We start from the raw sequence: 7,083 nt of genomic DNA on the forward strand, positions 1-7,083 counted from the left end.
AATTGCACTACTAGGTATTAACCCCAAAGATACAGATACAGTGATCCAAAGGGACACCAGCACCCCAATGTTTATAGCAGCAATGTCCACAATAGCCAAACTATGGAAAGAGCCCAGATATCCACTGACAGATGAACGGATAAAGAAGAGGTGGTGTGGTGTGTGTATATGTATGTATATATATATACACACATGTGGTGTGTGTGTGTGTATGTATACATACATGTACACACACTGTATATATATGTATATAAATACATACATACACACACACACACACACACACATGCACAATGAAATACTACTCAGCCATCAAAAAAATGATGGCTGTTTGCAACGATGTGGATGGAACTAGAGGGTATTATGCTAGGAGAAATAAGTTAAACAGAGAAAGACAATTATCATGTGATCTCACTCATATGTGGAATTTAAGAAACAAAACAGAAGATCATAGGGGAAGGGAGGTAAAAATAAAGCAAGACAAAATCAGAGAGGGAGGGGTGCCTGGGTGGCTCAGTGGGTTAACTTCAGCTCAGGTGATGATCTCAGGGTCCTGGGATCAAGCCCCCCACTGGGCTCTCTGCTCAGCAGGGAGCCTGCTTCCCTTCTCTCTCTGCCTGCCTCTCTGTCTACTTGTGATCTGTCTGTCAAATAAATAAATAACATCTTAAAAAAAAGTCAGAGGGAGACAAACCATATAAGATTCTCAATCACAGGGAACAAACAAGGTTGCTGGAGGGGAAGGAAGTTAGGGGATGGAGTAACTGGGTGATGTACATTAAGATGGGCACATGATGTAATTATGGGTATTATGTAAGACTGATGAATCCCTGAGCTTTACCTCTGAAACTAATAATATACCATATGTTAATTAACTGAATTTAAATTTAAAATAAATAAAAATAATTTTAAAATAATTTAAAAATAAATAATTAATAAATAAAATGAATTTAAGCCAAAAAGAAAAGTTGTGACTTTGTTTTTATGATTCAGGTTGGACTTGTCCACTATGTTCACTTGACCTAGAAGTTTTCTGCTTATAAAGGACAAACAAGAATTTAATAAACTTCCTATCTATTTCATTTTTAGGAAAACCATAATCAACTAGTCATCACCATGGGTCTGTGAGGGTCAGACTATTCTGGTTGCTGTTTTGACTCCACTGTCTGTTACAGTAACCGCACCCACCTTGCCTTTTGTGATTGCTGCTACTTGGCCCTTGACACCCAGGGATCAAAGTATTCTCATTGCATTTAAGTTTCTCAATTCAGAGACATCAGTTGTCTTGCCTACAGAAAAGATCAATTGCAGAGCTCTTTACGATTGATGAGCATTGTTCACCAATTTCATTTCGTGAACTTTTTCAGTGTTGCTGAAAGATATTTCTTTTGGACCTTCCCAGGGAAGGTAATAGATCTTAAAAGACAAAGCCAAGTTGACATTCCAGTCTCCCTAAGTCTTTGCATCCCTCCCTCTACATAATCCAAGGCAGGTCCATCATTTCCACTGCACACCAAGGCCCACCTTTTGGTCCATGCTTTAGTCAACCTACTGAATTGTCAAAGGGTCTTTTCTAACTCCTCAAGCTGAAGCATTTAATGAATAATCTCTGCTTAATACCCCTTTGGCCTGATCTAACTTTGTGTTCCTTTTACCATTATCCCGTATCCTTATTTTCCACACATGTTCCCAAGATTTCTGCTGTGTAAATTAGAAAACTCAAATAATTCTTTTGGAGTGAAATGCATCTCCTCATGGGCTATCAGCTTTAGGACACCGCTGTGACTTGTGTCTAGTTATAGGTCTAGAAACAAAAAAAGGTGATGGGGGTGGGTCTTCAGGATAATCATCATTGTTGTGCATGCTGGTTCCCCATAAAAGGATATTACCACTTCCTCAGGTAATGCAAGTTTAATCCCCCTCAGACAGGGGTGGAAAGGCGTACACCTTTGTTAGTGGTGAGGCTCATACTCTGGTGGGTAGGAAAACCACTTCCTCTGTGCTGTAGAGGTCATTTTAATGGGGGGTAGGGAAAACTCTTCAACTGGCAAGGAATACTCAACAGAATTTAGGGGCTCAATGTGCCCAGATTTGACAAGGTCTTCCCACATGTCCCCATTTCAGCTGACAGGATCTCATTCTTTCCCTATCAATGCCCTTATTTTAGCAGTAGACACTGCAAGTCTGAAAGTTTAGCTAGTGCTATAACTCAGCCAGTCACAGCAGTAGATTTTTCATTTGATTTTCAGCAATTTCAGCTCTGCGGCTCCAGAAGATGTGGATCATTCATGTGGAATTTGAGCTGAGAACTTGAATCCCTGAGCTCATCCTTTTCTTTCACCACTTTGTCTAGCAACATTAGTAGCAACCAGGCAATCTCATTATATGTGTTACTTTTGTGAAAATGTTTATATCATAGCATCAATGAAGGTATCATATATACAAACACTGAGTTCCTTCTTTCTTGTGTACAGTTGACTAGGTGTATCCATGGGGATATTTTGCATATCTCTATTGGCAGATTACTTCAGTACTCTACTCTGTTTACCACTACTGGAAATAGAGTCATTAGTGTCTCACTCTAATCATATAAAAGAATGGATCCCAGAAACTCCATTGGATCACGCAATTATGGAAGCTGAGAAGTCCCACAATCTGCAGTTGGCAAACTGAAGACTCAAGGGAGGTGAGGGTGTGGCTCCAGTCCAAATCTGAAAGCCCAAGAACCAGGAGAGCTGTTGATAAAAGTTCTGGCCCAAGAGAAGGAGAAAACTGATATCACAGTGATGTGGGACACAGAGGCAGAAGAAAATTAAATTTCCTTATTCACTGATAAGTCCTTAAAACAGGCAAAGTGACATTCCTTTAGGGACTCAACTACCCCCACCTTAAGGCTTTACTAAGGGCAAAGGGCAATCCTACCCTGACCGATCCTACCCCAACCAGGATCCTGTAAGTCTACTTCAACAATTCCTTCAGAAACTTTATCTGTAAACCCTCCAACATAGTGTCGACAATCATTCCCATGCGTATGGCCCACTGATATACATTTAAAGGGTCTCACGAAAAGGTTTTATTACTGGTAATGAATAACCTTTTCCCAACAATAGCTAGCTCCTCAAGGTCCTGGAAACTTTGCTTCCAAAAGTCCTTAGAGACTTATGCAATCCCTGACCCCCTCCCAACTTACAAGCATATAATGGACCACTTCTCACAACCCCAGGGCAGCAGCTCTTTCTGCCCACAGGTCCTGTCCCTGTGCTTTAATAAACCACCATTTTGCACAAAAGACATCTCAAGAATTCTTTCTTGTCCATCTGCTTGGAACTCTACATCATTAAACCTTATCTATATTCTAAGACTTCATCAACAGCTCAAAAACAAATTGATGTGGAGAGAGTAAATTCCAACATCCTCAGACTTTTTAAACTTTTTAATCCGTCATCAGATCTGATTAAGCTCATCCATTTTGGGGGTTCATTTCAATTCAAATGCTAATTTCTTACAGAAACACCCTCACAGATACACCCAGAAATAAAATTTAACCAAATATCTGGGCATCCTATGGTCCAGTAGTTATTGAGCCTGGGACTATTCATCTTTTCTTAACACACCATATTTTCTCAAAGAAATAAGATCTACTTATTCTATAACTCACTAGCCAAACTTCCTCATATATATTTTTTCAAAATTTTAAGCTAATTTTTCTGTTTTTGTGGGTGTGTTCATGGAGGATGAACACAAAGGATCTGGGTAGACTTTGACTCCACCAATTGACCATTGGAAGAGTCCAGGCCATAAATGATGCAGTCTTGAGATAGCTAACATCTGTTGTGACTCAGAGTGGTGTTAATGGAAACAAGAGAGGCTTGGGTCTGGATCTTGGTTCTGTTTTCTCAAGGGAGATTTGTATAACTTCTATAAGTGGTAACTTTTGATTTTGTTGCTAGTAATTAATAGCACTGTCAAAAATTACTGATTTAGAGAGATAAAGGAAAAAAAGATACAGTAAGAAAAGACAGGTAATTGGGACTGAAGGCAAACATTTTTAATTTAATAATATTTGGGGAAAATTGTGGTTAAAAGTAATGTAAAATAGGTGAAGTTTTCATTAGAGGAAAAAATTGGAAAAATTCCTAGTGAAAGTAAAACTATGTTATAGTTTAACAGCATTTTAAGAATATAGTAGTGTGGTCAACCTGGGTGGTATAGTTGGTTAAGCCTCTAACTCTTGGTTTCAGCTCCACTTTGATCTCAGTATTATGAGATCAAGCCCCACATCTGGCTCCACACTCAGTGCAGAGTTTGCTTAGGTTTCATTTTCCCTCTCTCTCTGCCTCCCCCCTCCCTACCCCCCTCCCCACACCCTGTGTTCCCTTGCTCTTGGTCTCTAAAATAAATAAATAAATCTTTTAAAAAATAATATTAAAATAAAAATATAGTAGTGAATAAATATTAAGTTTTGTCTGCATTTTTCAGACCTTCATGAATTTAATGAAAAGTCTGGTGTCAAAAATCTGAAAATAATGGACATAATTACTTGCATGTTTAGTATTAAATGTCTTGAAATGGCTGTCCCTGGATCTGGTCAGGGCAGCCAATCTTAGAGAGAAGGTGAATCACATGAATAGGATAGAGGGTGGTCCTTATAAAGGGGAGCAGAGAGCAGGATCTTAACAAGAAAACACAGATGAAGACTATTGCTTATAAGTCATGCTATGCAGTTTGTATTCATTAAAAGAACTGATAAAAGGCGATAAGAAGCTGAATAAGTTTACCAAAGATTTGTCTGGATGAAGAAAGGAAAATAGATAAGGGGACCCCTGAAGACTCATATGGAGGTCATTGAAATATTAGAAGCTTGAGATGTGAGTACCTTATTAATTGATAATTAATTGATAAGGCTACTGAGGTGGAGAGAAGTAAATGGATTGGACAGACATTTCAGGAGCAAAATCTATGGGACTTGGTGCTTACTTGAAGAAGGGGCAAAGGACAGGAACAAAACTGTTTTCACAATTGGTTGGGTAGTGGTGAAATAGAGTGCAGTAGGAAACACTGAATAGGAAGAAAATCATGCATTCAATTGTAGAAATACTTTGTTTGAGCCATTGTGATACTATGAAATCAGTTGGGTGTATTGTATGGAGCTCAAATGAAGTTTCAGTGATGAGCTTTAGGGGTAGTTGAAAAAATAGATACTAATTTAGGTCATGGTTATGAATAAGAGTTTTACTGAGAAGAAAGTGAAATGAAGAGAGGAAATTATTTAGGATTATAGGAAATCTAACATTAAATAGTTAGTGAAAGGAAGATAAATCTGCTTTAAAAAAAGCTATCAGAGAAGATAAAGAAATATCAGAGGAATGTGGTATCACAAAATTGAGGTGAAGACTTTCAAAAAGAGGGGAATTTTTTTCTCAAAAGTTTAATAATTCTGAGTTTCTTATAAGCTACAGGCTGAAATATATGTACTGCAATTAACATCTGGGAAGTCATGGATGATTTAAATGAGTTATTTTTCTTTAAAATGACCCTAGCAGATTAGTGCAGGCTAAGACTGGAGGAAGATGAAATTTGCTTTATTATAAGGCCCCTGAAACAAGGGTGACTACATGTCAAACTTGTACAGAGGAAAAACAGGAGGGTAAATCAACAGATCTTAGGCAAGATTAGAGGATGTCAAAATATAGACTGTTAATTTTGGCCACAACTATATAAAAGGTTTTAATTTAATGTGGGATTCATTGTTAAAACACATTAATTGAGCATACATCAAGTATATTTAAAACTATTCACAAAACACTGTTTTTTAAGTGTATGGTGCAAGTATTTGTATATATATCATTTGGTGATGATTCTTAAAGCGAAGATTACTGGACCATACTCCAAACCTGACTGTGTAAGTCAGAGTTCTCTAAAAAAACAGAACTGATAAGATGATGATAAATAGATAGATAGATGATTGATTCATTATAAGGAATTGGCTTATGAGATTATAGAGCCTAGCAAATCAAAAATCTGCAGGATGGACTGGCACTTTTGATACCCTGGAAAGCTGATGTTTCAGTTTGAGTTTATTTTATTTTAATTTTATTCATTTGAGGGAAAGAGTGAGCGAGAGAGAGAAAGCACAAGTGGGGTGGAGAGAGAGAGAAGCAGAGTCCCCACTGAGCAGGACCCTGGGATCATGAACTGACCTGAAGGAAGATGCTTAACAGACTGAGCCACCCAGGCGCCCCATCAGTTTTTTAAGCCATCTGCTGTAGAACCAGGAAAAGCCAATATTGCAGAAGAAGCAGGAAAACACAATGGATTAATGGGGTATTTCTTGCTCAGAGAAGGCCAGTTTTTAAATTTTATTTTATTTAAATTCAATTAATTAACATATAATGTGTTATTCATTTCAGAGACAGAGTTCAGTGCTTCATCAGTTAGTTGCATACAACACCCAGTGCTCATTACGTCATGTGCCCTCCTTAATGTCCATCACCTGGTTACCCCATCCCCCATCCTCCTTCCTCTCCAGCAACCCTCAGTTTGTTTCCTAGAGTTAAGAGTCTCTTAGGAGGCCAGTCTTTGTTCTAGTCAGGCCTTCGACTGATTGCATGAGTTCCACTAATATCATGGAGTGATCTGTTTTCCTCAAAGTCTACTGGTTTAAATACGAACTTCATCCGAAACCATCATCACAAAAATGGTCAAAATGTTTGACCAAATATTTGGGCACTCTGTAGCCCAGCCAGGCAAGTCAATACATAAAAGTAACTACCACACTTACAGAAGGAAAAAAATCTCTCTGCCAGGAATTTTTCTGGAAAAAAAAAAAAAATTCTTGAAAAGTTACTATGTTCATAGTAACTCTTGTTCCCACCACTTTGAGACTTACTATTATTTTCCTGTTTTGCCTCATACAAGCATTTTTCTCTAGACTCTTATTAGTCAGACATGCCCCCAATAGCAAAATGGGTATTTTAATTTTTTTTTGTTTAAAATATTTATTCTTAGCTAGCTAGACACTGTTCTCTCATTTGTTTGGCATGTATTTGGCTAATTTCATTTTCTTCTTTTAATAGAATATAA

This window comes from Lontra canadensis, unplaced genomic scaffold (genome assembly GCF_010015895.1).
Source record: "Lontra canadensis isolate GAN:19392208 unplaced genomic scaffold, GSC_riverotter_1.0 scaffold9, whole genome shotgun sequence".
NCBI classification, from domain to species: domain Eukaryota; kingdom Metazoa; phylum Chordata; class Mammalia; order Carnivora; family Mustelidae; genus Lontra; species Lontra canadensis.